Source organism: Triturus cristatus, chromosome 8, assembly GCF_964204655.1.
Source record: "Triturus cristatus chromosome 8, aTriCri1.1, whole genome shotgun sequence".
Classification (NCBI taxonomy): Eukaryota; Metazoa; Chordata; class Amphibia; order Caudata; family Salamandridae; genus Triturus; species Triturus cristatus.
The window spans coordinates 1,640,686,232-1,640,707,073 of NC_140591.1; positions in this window are offsets into that span (position 1 = coordinate 1,640,686,232).

The window sequence follows — 20,842 nt, forward strand, 5'->3', positions numbered from 1 at the left end:
CGGCCCTGGGGCCGACCAAACAGTCAGTACCCACAACAGTGGGCAAGCCACTCCCCCTGCCCTCGAGCAGGACCGCCCACCCGCCCGCCCACAAAAAAGCATTCCAGGCGCTTCTGATTTCTCGCAGTGCGAGAAGCAGAAACATAAAATGGTAGTTTTACCATTTTATGTTCCTGCCTTCTCACATTGCGAAAAAGCAGTGGGGCGACACCCCCATGGAGGAGCCGCCACAGGACACTGAAGTTTACCTTCTTAAATCTGTGCTGAGAGTCTTGTTTATGTTGGAGAGGACAACGAGGAGCAGGGGGAGCAACGCAACAGGCTGTTAGCATAGCACAAAAAGCCAGGCAGCGTTGCAGGCAGCTGTTGCTTGAGCTTTACGCTGGCAGTTCTCATCAGTGGTCTGTGCTAGAATGCATAGAGTCGGGATGACAGAGCTTCGCACTGAATTGCGGTGTCCAATGACAGAGGATGCCTAGCGCTTTCATGTGTTAAAGAAAACAACTGTATTCAATACGGTCATTCAAACCATGTGGCATCGATGCATTCAGTCTTTTGATCCAATAGGTTTCAAATTGCCGAAGATGCTTCCGGTTGTCTCTCCCGTCTTTAGCCTTGATGGTTTCCAGTATCATATAGCGTAGTTAGCAAATGCTATGATTATACGCCATAATAATGGGTGGCTGTGACTGACTTAGCATTTTTCGTTCTTATGTTTCTCTTGTGCTCATTCAATCTGACTTTGACTTTTCGTTACGTTTTCACACAAATGAAGCAGCACTGGCATTTCAACAGGTACACTACATTATTCGAAATTCCTTTGAAATCATGCTCCATTTGTATCATTGACCAATGTTTATGGATGATTTTCTTGAATTCTGACCTTCTGGTGGGAACATTCGATACTAGGACTACTCTGTGCGATTTGACTGGCTCTTTGTTAAGAGTTAATAATTAGTTTCAAGTTTTGTTAGAGGAACTTGACCCAACTCTGTTTAGTACTTTGGCTGGGTAACCTCTATTTTTGAATCGTTTGGTCATGTCAAGCATGTTAACTGCAAATGTGGAGTGGAAACAATTATTTTCACTCTTACCAGTTGTGAGTATGGTAGATGTACTTTGACTGGATTCTGATGAAAGCTTTCAAAATGTAGCAAATTGTTTCATTCCATTTCCTTTCTGTGTATGTTGGTCTCAAATTTACCATGGATACCGATACATCCAGAAAACTAACACTTTCACCACTGATATCATAGGTGAAACCAATACAATCGTTAATGGTGTTTAATGCTTTTAAAGCTGAAAGCATTTAATTCCTGGTACCATTTCACAATACACAAATTCTGTCAATGTATCTTAAGAGTGTAATAAGTTTGCTTTTCCATAAGCCGGTGGACAGAATATGATCAATTTCAAATTTATACATGAAGAGGTTCGCATAGCTTGGGGCTGCACAATTGCCAGGAAAGTTCCTGTGAGTTGTAACAGGAATAACTATGAAAGAGTGCGAAGTGTAAAAGTTCCCATAAGAACTCCTTAAGATTTTCATTCATGCTCAAGTCAATTTGGGAATATTCAACTGATTCTATACCCAGGTCACGGGGATTGACGTATTTAAAGCTTTATCATGAGGGTGTCCTGATCCCAATTCATTTCCAATTCTTGAATTTTTTGTAAAATCTAGGTGGTGGCTCTGATGTAAGTAGTCATTCTGCACACCATTGGTTGCAGATGGTGATCCAGCTATTTTCGTTATCAGTTATCAGTTCGTGAATGGAACCTTGAGTTGATACAATGAGTCTGAAAGGTGGTTTTAATGCGTCTTTGTGAATTGTAAGTAACATATAGGTGTTGGAGCTTCTGGGGTGTTCTTGTATCAGGTAACATTTGTCAGCTTCTGTGATGGTTCTCATAGTGACGGCCATGTCTACAATGTGTTTTAGTACTTTCATGAAATCTCCTGTTGGGTTGGATCTAGTTTCAGGTAGGTGGATGCATCACAAGCATGTTTGTTTACCTTTTGGTTGTAATAAGAGTAATTAATTACTACCAGTGCTCCCTCTTTGTCTGCTTTCTGACAAGTAATATTGGGGTTCTTGGCTAGTCGATGAATAATCGCCTTTTCCTTGATTGCCAGGTTGATTTGATGGGGTTTTGTGGTTTTAAATAAATCCTGGATTTCTTTCTTGATGATGGTCTCAAATGAATCAAATATTGTATGGCTGACTGGAGTCATGTATGAACGTTTGGATTTTAAACTCGTTAGGGTTCCTTCCTCTTTGGGCAGCTGGTCACCAACTACATTCTCCCAAAAAAATCTCAAGCGGAGGGTCTGCATGAATTAGAAAAAGCTGACTTCTAGTTCTAAGATGTTAGAATCGTATGTGGGATCAAAAGGTGTGTCCTTATGAAGCTTATTGATTTCTACTGTACTCAATGGATAAGAGGATATGTTGATTACTAGTTTTTTGTCATTTACCATTTATGACTCCTGGTCACCATCTTTCATTGGATAGGTCTGTGTTTGTTGCCACCCTTTCCCCTCCTGGTTCATCATTTGCTAATGGGCCTACCTCTAAAAAGGAGCTCCACATGTTGTTTGCATTGTTTGCATTGTCGCTGAGTCAGCCTGGTGACTTGTGGGTTGATTGGGTTGATTGCGTTCCCCAACCTTCCTACTAAATATATCTGAATCACTGCCAGTCGATGATGTTTCCATTTCCAACGATCTACTCGGTGGTTCAGTCTATCTCCATATGGCATAGATTTGTGCCCAATTATACACTTCTCCTAGTTTATAATCAATGGTATCGCGTTTTAACTTCCTAACTTTACGCTCATTGATTACCTGAGTGTGCTGAGTCAACTAGTTGTTGATTTCATCCAAGGTCTTAGACCAATGCTCAGCATTCATTTTAGATGAAAGTTCACTTTTGAGTTGATTGATCTTGCTAGTAAGTTCTTTCAACAGGTTTATTTTCCCAGGTCCTTATGGCAGTTTAAAACTGCGCACACACAGGCTGGAATGGTAGGCCTGAGACTTAAGTGGGTGGCACAATCAGTGATGCAGATACACTAGTACAATTTAATTTATAGGCCATGGGCAAATTAAGTGCACTTTACTAGGGACATATAAGTAAATCAAATATGCCAATCGGGCATAAGATAATGTTACCATGTTTTAAGTAGACAGTACAAGCACTTTAGCACTGGTTGGCAGTGGTAAAGTGAGTCCTAAGACCAGCAAAAATAAGAGGTCTTAAGGCAAATGGTTAGGGGAAAAAACAATAGCAAGGATGGCAGGTCTAGCAGGCGTCCCCCAGCTGAAAGTGGGGAGAACGACCCAACCCTGTGGGAGTTCTCTTCACTAAGGCAGAACAACTTGGAGAGACCATCAGCATTGGTGTGATCTGTTCCATGACAATGTTCCGCCGTAAATTCCATTCCCTATAGGGAGATGAATCACCTCAACAGTCTGGGATTCTCACCCCTCGTCTCCATTAACCATCTGAGGGGCCTGTTTTCTGTCTGAACCCGGAAGGGAGCACCAAACAAGTATGTTGCAGAGACTTCCCTCTCTATTGCATGCCACCTTTGTTCCCAGAGAAGTAACCTCCTCCTGATAAAGGCTACAGGTTGATCCAGGCCCTATTTATTTAGCTGTGAAAGCATGGCCCCTATACCATGGTCTAAGGCATCTGTCTGTAAAATCAATTCTTGGGGAGGTCAGCGGCCTTGAGCATGATTTCTGTGCACATGGCCTCCTTCAGGGTGTCGAAAGCGCTCTGGCACGCCTCTGTCCAGATCACCTGATGTGCCTGCTCCTTAGAAGTCAGCTCTGTCAAGGGTGCAGCATTTGTGCCATTCCCCTTGATGTATCTCCTGACATAAAAAGTGAAGCCTAAGAAGGCTCTCACTTCTCTCTAGGTTATGAGGGGTTCCCAAGCCAGAATGGTTTCAATCTTGGCCCAGAGGGGCTACACCTTGCCTCGTCCCACTTTGTGACCAATGTAAACCACAGAACCCTGCCCTATCTAGCACTTACTAGCCTTGATAGTCAGGCCTGTCCTGTGAAGATCCTGGAGCACTTCTCTGAGGTTCTACAAATGGTCCTTATAGCTAGGACTGAAGACTGCAATGTCGTCTAGATAGGTAGCACTGACATTCTCCAATCCATCCAGAACTTGGTTGACCAACCTCTGGAGGGCACTTTTCAACCTAAAGGGCATTACCTGGAACTGTGAGTGCCTTTCTGGGGTAGAGCACGCAAACCTCTCTTTAGCCCCCTTGGTCAAGGCAATCTGCCAGTAGCCAGACGTTAAGTCAAACGTGCTGAGGAACTTGGCAGCTCTCAACCGATCTATTGGCTCATCAGCTCTGGGTACAGGGTGTGTGTCAGTCTTGGTGACCATATTGAGCCCCTGGTAATCCACACAGAACCTAAGCTCAGGGGTGGCACCTGGAGGGGGAGCCTTGGGGACCAAATCCACCTGGATGGACCAAGGACTGTTTGAGGGCTCAATAATCCCTTACTCCACCATTGTGGATACCTCCTCCTTGATGCTGGTTCTCACCTTATCAGAAAACTGGTAGATGTGACTCTTCACTGTTGTGCTGTCCCCTGAATTAATATCATGGGTACAACATGTAATGAGTCCTGAGTTAAAGAAGAATAAATAGCCAAACACCCCAAAAACTGGTGACAGTATGTCTGTTGTTCTAGGGTTAGTGTAGGGGAGAGGATGGCACCCTTCACTGACTAATCCCGCTCCTTGGAAGAAAGGAAGTCGAGTAGAGGTACACTCTCCTCCTCCACTCAGAATTTGTGACCAGGAGCATGGTTAACTCAGAGTGAGGTGATTCACATGCAAAACCCTGAAAGGGTTCCTAGAAGTCTTGAGGTCCGCCAGGTAGGTGACCTCACTCTTGCCCTCTTTCACCTTATAGGGCCAACACCAATGGTATTGCAGGGCCCTGGGTTTCACAGGCTCCATCACCCAAACCTTTTGGCCAGGCTGAAACTCGATCAGAGTAGCTTTCTGGTCATAACAATATTTTATGATCTCCTGGCTGGCTTCAAGATGCGCCTTAGCTTGATTCCAGAAGAGCTTCATCTGGGGCTAAAGTGTCAGCACGTAGAGGGCCACATCCTGGGGAACCTTCCTGGGAGCTTGCTTCCACCCTTCTTGACCACACTGAGAGGTCCTCGCTTTGGGTGTACATACAGGAGTTCACAGGGGCTGAAGCCTTCTCAGGCCCCTCTCGGTAACCAAACAACAAGCATGGTAAGAGAATGTCCCACTTCCACCTCAAAGGCTCTGACAGGCCACAATCATACCTTTAAGGGTTTTGTTGAACCTCTCAACAAGCCAATGGTCAGAGGATGGCCAGGAGTGGAAATCTTGTAGGTTACCACACACTCCTTCCACATGGCCTTCATTACGCCGACATGAAGTTGGTACCATGGCCTGACACCACCTCCTTGGGGAACCCCACATGGATAAAGATCCCTACCAGTGCCCTACCTACTGCTGGTGAAGTCACTATCCTCAGAGAAGTAGCTGCAGGGTACTGGGTGGCATGGTCTAACAAGCCCAGGATGAACCTGTGGCCCATTGCTGTGTTGGGGTCCAGAGGCCCAACAATGTTGATGCCCAACCTTTCAAAGGGGGTGTAAACGAAAGTAAAAGGCTGCAGGGGAGTCTTACACTTCCCTCCTGGCTTGCCACTGGCCTAACAGGTAGGACTAGACCCGCAGAACACATCTGAGGCCTTCCCCACTTGAGGCCAATAAATGTGAGTGACAAGTCTGTCAAAGGTCGTGTCCTGGCCCAAATTAACTGCTAGATATACATCATGAGCCAGCTTCAGTAGGAAAGACCTGCAACACTGGGGGACCACAAAGACATGTGTTGCCCAAGTCTCAGGAAACTTAGGCTTGCTATACAGGAGACCATTGTCCCAGTAAATCAGGTGTTCATCAGAGGTGTCACCAGCTGCCTGGTCCTTGGTCTGCTGCCATAGGCCCACAAGAGTAAGGAACTCCGTCTGCCTCTTGCAGAACTCCTCCCTGGTGAGACTCCCTTCCTGCTGCCAGTTGTCCAGGCAAATATCTTCCCCTTTAGGTTGAAGAGAAAATCGGAGCGGTGCACCACCAAATTGCTTATTTATATATCACACCCAATGGTCAATTGTTTGAATAGAAAAAATCTTTATTTTGATTGTCCAACCATAGTATAGTCTCAGCCAACGCGTTTCGTTCAAATAGAACTTCGTCAGGGCATGTGTAAAGGTGAGAATATATTCCAAAGATATGGCAGTCATCTGTGTAAATAAATATCCGTCTCGAGAGGAGCAGTATTGCTAGCGTCGTATTTCCAGAATAATCCTAATTGTAAACCCAGTGCCACCTTGATAAGAGCACTGTACACGATTCTGAGTATCGTCAGAGGTCGTCAGAGGTCCATACTCTCCCCTCAGAATGTCCCATACATTGCTCCTCTCGAGACGGATATTTATTTACACAGACGACTGCCATATCTTTGGAATATATTCTCACCTTTACACATGCCCTGACGAAGTTCTATTTGAACTAAACGCGTTGGCTGAGACTATACTATGGTTGGACAATCAAAATAAAGATTTTTCTATTCAAACAATTGACCATTGGGTGTGATATATAAATAAGCAATTTGGTGGTGCACCGCTCCGATTTTCTCTTCAAACTTCATTGATCTGCTTGGCAGTTTGCATCTATTAGCGGCGGATGCAGGGGCGTTTATGTGCACACCATCTTTAACTATACTTTCAAATTACATATTATGGGAACAAAGTAAGGAGGTGCAGCCGTTGGAGTCCGCCGTTAACCCTTCTCTCTCTAAATCTTCCCCTTTAGGCTTTGGGGCATCCCCCTCAGGTTCAGCCAGCCCCTGGACCGTTGGAGTTTCAGGACAAGTTTGCAGTTCCCCTTGCCATTCCTCTTTTTGGAAGGCACCCGAGCCATTCTTCCAGGCTCCATGTCCTCCTGACTACCCTCATGGGCGGCCACAGAATGCATGGTCAGACACATCCAGTCAAGCAATTCTAATATCTCTAAGTGGGTCCTGAGCCCCACCTCCTTCCACATGGTGTGCTCCAGGTCACTGTCAAGAAGAAAATCCACAGGCATGGATGGACTCACAGCTCCCCTCAAGTCACCTGAGACTCCCTCACACTCAAAGGGAACCAGAGCCATGGCTAGTGACTCTAATGGTTGTTAGATGCAACAACTTGGTGGAAGATATTAGAGACTACCTACTGTGAGGTCACCAGATGCCATCTGACAGTTGTCATGCTGGTTCCAGTGTCACTGAGAGCCTCCACCCTCGGCCCTTTGATGGTGACCCACTGCCTGCATTTCCTAGTATTACTAGGCATGGGAGTTTTCTGCACCATTTCTCCATCATAGTGCTATTGAAGAAGCTAAAGCGCTATTAAAGAAGATTGACAAAGATCTATCAGAATTTAAAATAAACACTAAAAGTAAAAAAGAAAAGAAATTAGAAAAATAAATCTCCAAGTTTTCAATGGAAAGAGTCTACCCCTCTTTGAATAGGAACAGACCATAGAACACAAGTACTTTAGCGCTGCTTAGCAGTAGCAAAGTGTGCAGAGTCCTTAGGTCAGCAAAAACAAGACGTCTGAAGGCGAAACTTTAGGGGAAGCACGCCAAGGATGCCAAGTCTACAAACACCAAATCTGCCTATTCATGTTCTCTCTCTTTATCTCATAAATACTAAATCTGCAGAGCTGTGATCACAGCTCATGCCTCTTTCCTCCCCCACCCTACGCAGCCTGTCTGTCTATTTATCTCATAAATACCAAGGCCCCATTTTTGGTGTTTTGGCGTAGGGCAGGAAGTTAGTTTGCTTTGCTGCCCTATTCTACAGTGAAAGGGCTGGAATGCACCGTATTTATGCAATGTAGTGCATGCCTGTCCTTTCCCCATGTGCTGGCGCCATTTCAGCAGTCTAGCACCAATGCAGGCAACCTTGCCCAATGGTGCAAAGGTGCATGTGTTGTCTGCAGGATTGTATTTGTGCAGAAAGGGTGATTTGCGCTGCCTTTCGTGGCATTTATGAGGCCATTCAAAGCCAAGAATAATGGCTCTGCGTGTACTCGTAGGTATGATTTTGCAATCTCCACCACTGGAGCATCACTTTGGGCACATTTGGGGCTCAAATGTATGGCCCCAAATGTGCCTAGTGGTGATCACTGCACATGCCTCTTTCCTCCTCCACACTACAACGCCCATCTTTAAATCTCTCTCTTCCAGGTTGTTTTACATTCGCCCAACTAATCAGACCTGTCAGTTTAAAAATGTAGACTCTCTTTCAATGGCAGTCTACGCTGCCAGGCATGCTATGTAAAACCTAATTCCATAAAGGTACTAGGGAAAATAAAACAATAAATAACTCACATATTGAAAATGACCCGTGTTTTGTGATATGCATCACTACCTCTAGGTCATATTAAATAAAATGTAATCCATTCAAGTGTAAAATAAAAGAAAAACTATTAGAAAAGAGCCTATAACCTTGAAAAACAGTTCATTTACAAATAACCACATAAACTTTAGTGTAAATAAAAGGTATTTCATATTCATTCTTGCCTTCTCATGTCAGTGGTTTCCTGTCTGAAACCTCCTTTCTCCCTTTTTCATATCTTTCTGCTCCCCTTCACTCAGTTTTCCAATCTTTTTGTTCAAACTTCCTTCTTCCTTTTCTGCCTTTCATCCTTTTACTCCAGGTTCAATGATAAAAAATAAGGTTAGGTGCATCATGTTTCATATTTTACCTTTTCAGGTTTTACCTGAAATCTATTGTTTTTCATATAAACTTAAAAGGGGCTGACATCCCACCCCCTCCCTTTCCTGGCTTTTCATTTGCTCCTGTGCATGCCACTTACTTTTCCCCTATCTCTATTGGCTGCAGTATTATTTCCTGCATTTACCAATGCTTTTTCTCATCTGCTTCTCTTATCAGTTTCCCTTAGCTGAAATACTGTTCGCATCCGCTTTAGGGGAACTATTTTTTTCCTACAATGTTGCCCCTTTCTGATTTTTGGTCTTGCAGCAGATTTAGCATCACAGGATGTTGCGCCACCCAGACTCGACCCTGGATCCCTAGCTCTCAAGTCAGCAGCTCTGGACGCTGTGCCACATCCTCTCCACTCCTTTGTTACTTGTTACTGTAGTTCAACATTTACATTTATTATCCCATATTCCCTACGGCTATGCTCTGTGTGCTTCTTTCCCTTATTCGACCTATGCTCCCTATCGCTCTCCCCATTTTAATTTTTTTTGCAAAGGGATGGGGGAGCAGCACTGTGCTGTGAAGGAGCACAAATTAAATCAAGCATTGTCAAAGCCAAATAGGTTGGCATTTGCTTCTTCAAGGCCTTCTGGCTTTGCCAGTGCTTATATGCATAATAATGTAGGGTTGAAGCCAAAACGTTCATGCGAAACGCCAGGATCCCTGGGGGCTTCTGATTTAAATTAGTAGGGAATATGGTCTCAAACTGCGTTTCAGCAGCGAAACGAGGTCAATGGAACCATGCAGCAAAAGAGGACGTCACTATTTATGCAGTGGAAAGGCACAACTATAAAAAATGCTATTACTGCAGTAAATACGGTCTGGAAAGCTGTAGCTTGTCACTAATTTACTGACCCTTTTTTCACGCCAAACTGGTGAAAGCCAAAATGCTCGTCAAAAGACCATTTCCAAAGCACCCAATAAAAAACATTTTGTTTTGTGTGCTTTGTAAGAAAAATCTACGCTACTGAGCTCTTTTAAGAGTGTGTCCCTCCTTATAGGAATTTAGAACATTAGATTAAAAAAGGTGATGCTGGAGTCCAGGACTCAAAAGGTGAAATTACCCTTCTAATTACTTACACCTAAATTTCCCAGCCAGCATTATGCACAGTGATAATTCCTGAAATGACACGCATAACGTTAAATAAACCAGCCAATGGCAGCTGGGGGCTGAAGCCCGTTCTGCCCAATGGGTGTTGCGCGCAACACTCATTGGGCAGAACGGGCTTCAGCTCTCCTCCATCAGCTGCTGTCGGCAGCGCTAGCCCGGGCTGGAGTTGGTGCCAGCCAGCCTGACCTTCAAGTAGGGTGACCAACTGTCCATAAATTTCACGGAGACCCGCGTTTTGGATCTCCCATCTGTTGTCCGTTATGATCCCTTTTACAGACGCCTTATGTCTGTAATTTTGGGCACTGGGAAACAGCACTGTTCCCCTGCAAGAAGCCTCAGCTCCCTGATGGGGCCACCTCACACTCTTTCTCGGAGCACAAGAGCAGCCCCACCGGTCCATTGTCATTATGGCTGCGGCTGATGATTGTCACATACAAAATGACAATGGGCCAGTCCTGGTTGTTAAAGCATGTGCTGGCCCTCCTCCTGCCTGCCTCAGTCTAAGGCAGGGCATTCTGTTTTACCAGTACATAAAGAAAAATGTTGCACCTCACCAGATGGAAGGAATGTACAGAATCCAATTAATGAAGAGAAGCCAGTGAAATAAGTTAAAAAGAAGGGGGTTATTGGTCTTTTACAGTCTCATAATTTCAGAACTGAAGCATTTTCAATAATATATACAAGGAAGCCATAGTTGCTACTTTTTTATTTTATGCAACTAACAACCATTGACAAAGCCAATAGTCCTGGCTTGTTGTTGTTATGATGTATTATTTATCTTGATGCAATAACAAAAGTAGCAGAATACCAGTCGGGCAGCATACTATGCTAAGCACAGATTTTTAGCTACTGTGTTTTAATCCACACCCTTAATTACATCAGACGTGCCCTTTGGAGAGACCCCAAGTTTTTTCAACTCACTTAAAGCCCTGGAAACAACACCATGTCACAGTCACCTAAGGTCGCGGCACTGGGCCTCATGCATGGCTCATGACTTCCAAGTTTTCAGATTGCCTATATGCAGGAGCATAGTGAACCCTCCCCACCACCCTTTGCTTTAGGAATTACAGCAAGGGTGAAGTTCTTGATGGGCCTCTTCTGTCTGTAACACTGCATACAAAGGCTCAGCTCATAATTAATGTGAAAAGTTGGGTGAGTAAGAAAGTAAAGGAATGGGTAAATGGCTGGATGGATTAGTGAAGGGATCAATGGATGAGTGAAAGATGAATGGATGGATGATCAGAAAAGGGATAGATGGATGAGTGAGTGGAAGGATGAATAAGAGAAAGGGTAAATAAACAGATGTATGGGTGGAGTGGTGACTGCATGGGTGGAAAGGTGGATGTATGGATAAAGTTGTGCATGGATGGGCAAAAGGGTGAATGGATGGGTAAAAGGTCAGATGGATGAGTAAAAGGGTGGATGGATGAGTGAAAGGATAGATAGAGGAGTGAAAGGGTGGATGATGGGTAAGTGAAATGATGGATGGATTCATGAATTGATAAGTGAACGCATGAATGGATGGATGAGTGAGAGGGTGGATGTAAGGATGGATGAATGAGTGAAAGGGAGGATAGATGGGCAAAAAGATGGATGGATGAGTGAAACGGTGGATGGATGAGAGAAAGGATGGAATGAAGAGTGATAGCGTCACTGGATGGATGTATGAGTTGATGAGTGGATGGATTGTTTTGTGGCTGCATGGGTGAAAGGAAGGCTAAGTGAAAGGGGGATGGAGAGAGAAAGGGAGGATGAATGGATGAGTGAAAATATTGATGGATGATTGACAGGATGTGAAAAGAAGGATGTAAGGATGGATGAGTGAAAGAATGCATAGATGAGTGAAAGTGAGGGTGAAGAGATGTATCAAAGGATGGATGAGTGAAATGGTGAATGGATGGACAAATGGACGAATGAGTGACTGGTTGAATGGATGGATGGATGAGTAAGTGAAAGGATGGCTGGATAGATGAGAGGGTAAATGGTTGGATGGATGAGGGAATAGATGGGTGTATGAAAGGATGGATGGATGGATGAATGAGTGAAAGTGTGGAGGGAGGGATGGATGAGTAAAATGATGGATGGAAGGATAGATGATGGATAGGTTTGGAAATAGTTGAATAGGTTTGGATATGGGTGGGCACACAGATGGAGGGACAGAATGAATGCTGAAAGACTGAAAAATGGATGAAAGAATTAATGGATGCCATAAACCCACCATCCCATATCGACACATGACATCAGGCAGCAAGCACAGAATTTGGGCTTAAAAATGCTCCTTCTGCCTGCCAAAATGAAGAAACAAATTCCTTGTACAGAGCTGTGGTACCACAAGAGACGTTCCACTGTGTGTGCCACCGGGAAACAGTGCAAGCTTCTCCCACCTCCCCTGAAGTCATGAGAGATGCATGAGGGCACAGCTCTGTGCAGCCCTTCAGCGGGGAAAGGTGGGCAAGACAAAAACCAAAGGAAATGATGGACGGAGTGTTGAACATTGCAAGCACTCACCCCCAGTCAACTGATCTGGGTTTAATCCATCACCGTTCTTTAGCCCACTCTGCCACCCCAGTTCAGACATGGCCATATGCAAATCAGTCTGACCCTGTGCCTCATGGGAACAGTCCAGCCCGAGCTGCCAAGCCATGTCCTCCCTGGACCGGAAACAAGCTTCCTAGGACCGGTTTCTGGCATTTCAGCCGTCTTCAGCCAGGCTTGCTTGAATCCAGGGGCAAAGTGAGCAAGGGACTCACGTCTGAGCATACCCTGCCAACTTATGGCGAACAAACCAAAAACCAAAGGAAATGATGGACGGAGTGTTGAACATTGCAAGCACTCACCCCCAGTCAACTGATCTGGGTTTAATCCATCACCGTTCTTTAGCCCACTCTGCCACCCCAGTTAAGACATGGCCATATGCAAATCAGTCTGACCCTGTGCCTCATGGGAACAGTCCAGCCCGAACTGCCAAGCCATGTCTTCCCTGGACCGGAAACAAGCTTCCTAGGACCGGTTTCTGGCATTTCAGCCGTCTTCAGCCAGGCTTGCTTGAATCCAGTGGCAAAGTGAGCAAGGGACTGACGTCTGAGCATACCCTGCCAACTTATGGCGAACAAAGCAAAACCAAAGGAAATGATGGACGGAGTGTTGAACATTGCAAGCACTCACCCCCAGTCAACTGATCTGGGTTTAATCCATCACCGTTCTTTAGCCCATTCTGCCATCCCAGTTCAGACATGGCCATATGCAAATCAGTCTGACCCTGTGCCTCATGGGAACAGTCCAGCCCGAACTGCCAAGCCATGTCTTCCCTGGACCGGAAACAAGCTTCCTAGGACCGGTTTCTGGCATTTCAGCCGTCTTCAGCCAGGCTTGCTTGAATCCAGTGGCAAAGTGAGCAAGGGACTCACGTCTGAGCATACCCTGCCAACTTATGGCGAACAAAGCAAAAACCAAAGGAAATGATGGACGGAGTGTTGAACATTGCAAGCACTCACACCCAGTAAGGCTAAGTGAAAGGGGGATGGAGAGAGAAAGGGAGGATGAATGGATGAGTGAAAATATTGATGGATGATTGACAGGATGTGAAAAGAAGGATGTAAGGATGGATGAGTGAAAGAATGCATAGATGAGTGAAAGTGAGGGTGAAGAGATGTATCAAAGGATGGATGAGTGAAATGGTGAATGGATGGACAAATGGACGAATGAGTGACTGGTTGAATGGATGGATGGATGAGTAAGTGAAAGGATGGCTGGATAGATGAGAGGGTAAATGGTTGGATGGATGAGGGAATAGATGGGTGTATGAAAGGATGGATGGATGGATGAATGAGTGAAAGTGTGGAGGGAGGGATGGATGAGTAAAATGATGGATGGAAGGATAGATGATGGATAGGTTTGGAAATAGTTGAATAGGTTTGGATATGGGTGGGCACACAGATGGAAGGACAGAATGAATGCTGAAAGACTGAAAAATGGATGAAAGAATTAATGGATGCCATAAACCCACCATCCCAAAACGACACATGACATCAGGCAGCAAGCACAGAATTTGGGCTTAAAAATGCTCCTTCTGCCTGCCAAAATGAAGTAACAAATTCCTTGTACAGAGCTGTGGTACCACAAGAGACGTTCCACTGTGTGTGCCACCGGGAAACAGTGCAAGCTTCCCCCACCTCCCCTGAATTCATGAGAGATGCATGAGGGCACAGCTCTGTGCAGCCCTTCAGCGGGGAAAGGTGGGCAAGACAACATAACCTGCATTTGCAGTCAACAGCACCAACGTAACTCGAATCCCTTTTACCACAAATGTTTTTTTCTTTTAAAATGTTGCCCCCCTAAAAATATTGCACCTGGGGCAACCACCCATGTGGCTCCGCCCATGCTATGCCAATGCCTACCAGTATCGATGACATCTGACTCTTACACCTTGCAGCCTTCAATGTCTTAAGTAACATTTCCTATACAGTGACTTTCACATTTATGAGTCACTGTCTCTAAATAAAGTGTGTGTGATGTAATGCACTCTGTCACCCTGCCGTACATACTCAGATGAGCAGCTCTCAGTTTGACTTAGATGCCATGCAAAGCCACCTTGCATGGCTTTGAGTGGGCTCATAAATCCTGACTAAGGCAATGCAGCTTAAATCGCTGCGTCGCCTTACTCTGGGCCCGGGAGGCATTCTATGGGCGTTGCAGTGAGTGTTCCCATGCAGCACCAAAGGAATTTGACGCTGCCTCTGATTGACAAAGTCATGTAAACCTGGGGAAGTGCCAAACTCTGAAGGCTTCACAAGATGACACAAAACTAGAAGAAATATGTTCATTTCTCCTCATTGTTTCCTATTTCTATGTGTGCTGCATTCTGCAGCACACATAGAAAAAGGAAAACACCTGTTAGCATTGTTTTTTGCAGGAAGGTGCCCCTTCCTGCACAAAAACAATCCTGCATGCAACAGAGGCACCCTTGTACCATGGTGCAGCCCAGCAAGGTGTCAAGTTGTGCTGCCCTATGCCAAAATCCCATAAATGAGCCACTAAGAAGCAACACAGTTGTCATGTGCACCCTAAGTGTGGTCTAGACTCTTATTATACATGTTGAAGCATTATAGACTATTAAATCAAATGCAGGATGTTTTGATACAGTGCTCACATATTTAATGGTCTTGCCATGTGCAATAATAAAAGGAGGTATGGTGAAATAAAATACTGCCTAGGGTCACACCATTTAGTCAAGCAAGGAAGCTAGGATTAAACTCGTTTTTTCTGGTTTCTCATTGTGAATCTCAGACACTAAATGGTTATTACTTTGTCCTGTTTTACATCACAGATCAATGATTTGTTTTTAATTCTTGCTGCATGAGGTTAGAGTGTGAGTGGCAGTGAAAAGCCTGAAGCAAACTTTGCTCTTTTTCGTCTTAAGGGTCTAATAGGACCTCAAGGTGAGCCAGAGAAAGGCATCTGTCTCGAGCCTGGCTTGAACCTTCAGTCACTCAATCAACTCTATAGCCCGCCGGACATGGCTTTGAATTTGAATTCCAACAATAGAATCTTACCTTTTCATCCTTCTGGGATCGACAAAATAGCTATCTCAATCCTGCAAAACACAAATTAATAAATTTTACTTAAACAGTTTTCAAGCAATGCTAAGTGTACAATGTAATGTATAATAGAACCCCTTTAAATAAAAGTCTCAAAGGTACAGAAGGGCATCAGTTGCTTTTCTTAAATCACGGCACTTGCAGATATGTTAATTATGTTGTGTGCTGGGGAGTAATGGTTGGTCATTCAGAATTAGCTACAGCTTTAAAACCCCATCAATGATGGTTTACATAAACATTTGAGATATATTTTTAAGTGTTATAGGTTGTAGTGCCCACCTTTGTACCATGCTTAAAACTTTGTGTTACATGAACTTAAATGGTGAAAGCCGCCAATTATGTTTAGCCTAGTTATTTCAAAATGTATGGTAGCTCCTGGTACAGCACATATCGTCATCGCAAGCCACACAACCACAACATTTTTCCCAGGTAAGTTTGAGCCAAAATGTACCTGAGAAAAACTTTGCTGGGTGATAAGTGCCTTGTAAATAACAGAACATGCAGGTTTTGGTGCAGGGAACACTGTAAACTGTATCTTATGTCCCAGTGTCAGACAAAACTCACGTTTGATGCTATTTATCACACAGGATGAAGTGAGACCCCCCCTCGTAGTCTCAAACTTAACATGTGCAACAGCTATCACACTCCCCTCCAAGGCATTTGTAATCAGGGCCTACTTAGAATTAAGCAGTTCACAGTACAAAATTGTGCAGTCCTAATGAGCATAATTTTCAATGTGTTTTGGGAAAAGATATATGAATACAATATTGTTAGATACATTTAAGCTTGGAATGGAGCCAAGAGGAGTGAGAGATGCGAATACCTACCACAGTACATAGTTGACTGGCTCAGCTTTGTGGGGTTGTTAGGATTTGGGACTGTTTTGCAGTAGGGCTGTCACCTTTTACGGAATGGCCAGTTCTTTACTGCATCCCTGTATCTGAGGTGGTTTTGGATGTTTCTTATCTTTCCAGGGAGTGAGTTTTAAAATGTTGCTTTGTGGACAGAGAAGGAAGTTACATCAGTGTGTAGCTTCCTGAAGGAAATGAATGAGGGCTGGGATGCCAGTTTTGAGGCCAGAGTTTTAGTCTGTGTGTATCAGTGAAGCTTTGTTTAAATTCCCCTATTGGTAATGAAAAGTGATTTGAAAGAGGACCATCTGAGCAAGTATTCTGAGAGCAGAAGATGCTAGGGCAGGCCAAGAAGAACCCCTTGGAAGCAGGAGCTGCCCACCTTCTACATAGGGCCTCAGGGCAGACCTCTCATGGTTCTGGTTTATAGGGCAGAAGGCTATGTTAGCAGGAGGGGCAGTGCTTAAAAAGGATAACACTTTGTGAAGGTATTTTCTGTCTCTGCAGTAATTGCTTTCTTCTCAGATGAGCCAATATGTTAACTCAAATGAGGTATGGATTAGGTTTGCAGGGCCTAGTGATTGTGCCTAATTTCCTGCCTGCCACAACAAAGCAGAGACTAGTTTGTCTGCAGTCCAGTCTTTTTCTCACACTATGATTATGCCAAGCTGTTAAGTAATTGTTCTAATTTAGCCCAATCATTCTTATTAGATGACAGACTCATGCATCCAAAGTTCTTTCTTGGATTACTTCGTCATACTGCTACTAAGCTTCCACCCCAAGAAGTCTTATTTCATACGTCATTGGCTTCACACAAGAGTTCAATAGAAATCTGCAGACATTATCAGTTAATACATTCTTATTCTTCGTGTACCGTTGCAAATTCAGTAATGTTATTACAATATAATAATTTTAGGAATGTTATTGCTATATAATAATCTGCTCCCGTTTGTGTGCAGGGGTACTTTGCAGGTTTGAATGTGAGCCCTGAGCTGGCATGGCATTTATTTAATAAAATGTCAGCAATTGCTGTAGTGGCATCAAAGGTTGATCCCTTTACCCATGCTTAGCTCCACAACAGCTACTTATTTGCTGCCCAGTGGCTAAGTGGAGGGACTGGAATGTAAAAAATACATAAGACTTTTAAAGGCTGTTTATTTTCTGATCCAGACAAGGGGTACTGAGTGCAGCGCGATGAATGCCACACGGAAAACTAAGTCAACATCTCGTACCCTTGGTAATCCCAGATTGACATCCATCTGTGATGTGGGGGTATCGTCTATAATCAAGCTTGTGTACTCAGTTTCTATCCTTAATGTATGTTATTAGAGCAAATGTTATCAAACATGGGTTGTGTTGCTTGCTAAATAACTACCCAAGCATTTCAATTTCAAAAATATTTGGTGGTAGTTGTCACAAAGTACCAACTCATATATATTCAACATTCTTTGTGCTATAGAGCTAGGATATGTGGTAGGCTCCCCCAGACAGCTACAAAGCTGTTTACTATACTAACATCAAATTCAGAAAATAACCTAAAAGTATTGTGTGCTGGTAAATGAAGCATGAACAGAGCAGTAACTAAATAAATGTGCTTAAACTGCATTATGTGCTTCCAATTTTCAAAACCTTCCTTTGGTGGAAGGTTGGTGAAATATCTTGTAAAAGGTTTCTTTGAGACTGGTTAGGTTGACAAAACTGTCTCAGAGTGTTTGGAGTGTACAACGTGCCCGAGGTTGTGATGTGAAATAGTATCTGGTGTTTCACATTGCAGCAGGTTTACTGGCCTAATGTGCATTAAAATAGAACATTTGTCATTCACTGTGCTAAAATTCCTTGAGAGACCAAAAATCATGTTATGCCAAGAATAATGTTACGGACCCTGTGTGCTTTAAAATGCACTATTTGCCACATGTAGCCTCAAAGAATGACTCGGTGTTAGACGCACTACATCGGAAAAGCACAGTGAGTCCCCAGCAAGTAATTTTGATTTGCCTCTTATGTTGTCTCTGTGTCAAGTAATGAATGTGTTGCCCCACCCCCTCCCCCCAAAGTTTGAGTCTAGTTGTGCCCCTGGTCTTGCCCATGAAGGAAAATTATCGAGTAGAACTGGGATTAGGTTACTCATCTCATCTCGTTAACTGAGCATTTGTGAGAGCCCTACCCTTGGCTCAGTACAGGGGCAATCAGATAACAGTGCACATTCAGACTTTGGTACTGTCTCCTCTTATTAAGCCTGTGCTCTAGAGACCTAAACAGGGAAGTGGCAGACTTGAGCAGATATAGTTGATGTGTCAAGATGCGTCCTCTGCCTGTGAGCCTTCTAGCTGCTGTCACAATGACAGCGATTTTAATGGAAGTGACTTGGAAGTCCTTGCCATGGACTTCCAACACCTGTCGTGCCTAACAAAAATGAATGTGTCCTCATGCAACGCAACTGGTGCTATGTAAAGCGCTCTGATACCCGATACCGGGTCAAGTTTGCGCTACATAAAACTCCGTAAAAAATAAATAAAAAAATGTTTTAAAAAAGATGGACGATGACTGTATCCTATCTAGCAGTACTCTTCTTCTTCACCTGCTAGTTGCTTCTGATGCCCTGCAGCAAAGACGTCGGCCTCAGGGTTGGGTGGCATTGGATCAGTCAGCAGGAGTAAGTTTTGTGTAGTTTAATTGCAGAGGGTGGCTCAAGAAGCTTGGCTATGCAGTAGACGTGTCTGAAACAACTGGAGACCTTGTAATGGTGATTTGGTGTTTTCCTGTCTGGTCTGTAGTTGTTTAGTGTCCACATAGTGTCTCCAGTAGACTTTGAAAACCAATGCCTCTAACCATTATGCCAAACAAGCTGTTGGACAGTGCCCTGTTAACCAGTCAAGGTTACAATGCGCTCTGCCATTTTTAAGTCTAGTCTACAGATAACTGTAGCTATCTGGTGAGAGCTTAAGCCATCAGACACCACATACTACATAACACAATACACATCTACTCATAACACACAAATCCAGCAGGGGCTTTTGGACCCTTCCTTTCAGCCATTGGCTGCTGCATTTTAATTGACTTTTGTCATTGCTTCTAGAGATTGTTCATCAGTGGTAAAATCAGCTGAGGTCATTTAACAGATAAACATAAAAAACATAATTCTACACATAGCTATTTTATTGCCCTATGGTCCTACCTCTGTGCTCTGTGCTTTTCTTTCCCTTATGCGTCCTTTGCTCCGCACCGCTCTCCCATTAAAAAAAAATAATAATTGCAAGGTAATGGTGGAGCAGCACACTGCTTCGGGGGAGCACAAATTAAATCAAGCATTGCCAAAGCCAAATAGGCTGGCATTTGCTTCTTCAATGCCTTTTGGCTGTGCCAGTGCTTGATTTCTTTTCACCCACCTCCTTTGTTAAGTTATGACTTAGTGTGTGTTTCTGACAGTAGCTATAGCTACCTCCGAGGCAGACTCCTATACTTCTGTTTATATCCCCCTTCTACAGCAAACTCTACCTAACTAGGTAACTAGTGGATTTCTACTTCCGGGAATCTTAAAAGTAGAAATCCCCATTTTTTCAGTTTTTGTTTTTAAGACACGTAGGTTTTAACAGTGGGGCTAACATGAAGTGAAGCAACTATAGTCAAACTTTGTATCTCTTTACTCATCAAGTAAGAAAGTTCTGAAGCAACAAAATAAAAAAAATACAAAATGTTATTATCCACAAACCAACATTGACGACGGGTTAAAACCCCCAATTGGCATCTTTGATGATGAATAGGAGGGCGCGCATCAGCACCCCCTGAGATCTTTTCAGCGCCCTTTTGCAAGGAGGACATCTCGCTGTGTATTGTAGTTCCAGAAATCTGGTCTGATTTAAATCTTCATAGTGTGGAACTTCTTATTTCGGAAAACTATGAAGATTCTTCCACGTATTAACATATTTTTTTAATTTTCTTTTCAGTTGTAATTTCCTTTCTTTGGTGTTTGTGGCAAAGGCAGCCAGGCCATTAGGGTTGTTATTTCAAACAGTCAGTTTGACATATACGTCTCTGAGTTAGTTTCCTCAAGCTTTTCTTATTAGGTTTTGTCTGCACAGTGCTTGCGCTGTGCTTGAGAAATCAATTGTTAATATAAAGCTTAAAAGAGGGCTTACATCCCTCCCCCTTGCTTTTCATTGGTTCCTGTGCTTGTCGCATACTCTTTTCACTTTCTATTGGCTGTAGCATAGTATTTCCTGTTCCTCCTTGTGTGTTTGCTCTTCTCAGTGTCCCAACGCCCAAGTACTGTGTTCATCTGCTATCGCACCGGCCCTGAACAGTTGCCCTCCCACCCAGGGCAGCGCACACTTACCTGTCCCCTGGGGCTAAAGCAGGCACCCACTCTAGTGTTCCTTTTCTTTGCAGAGGTCGGTACTTGTTTCTAGGTTGATCACATTACGTGTAGCAATC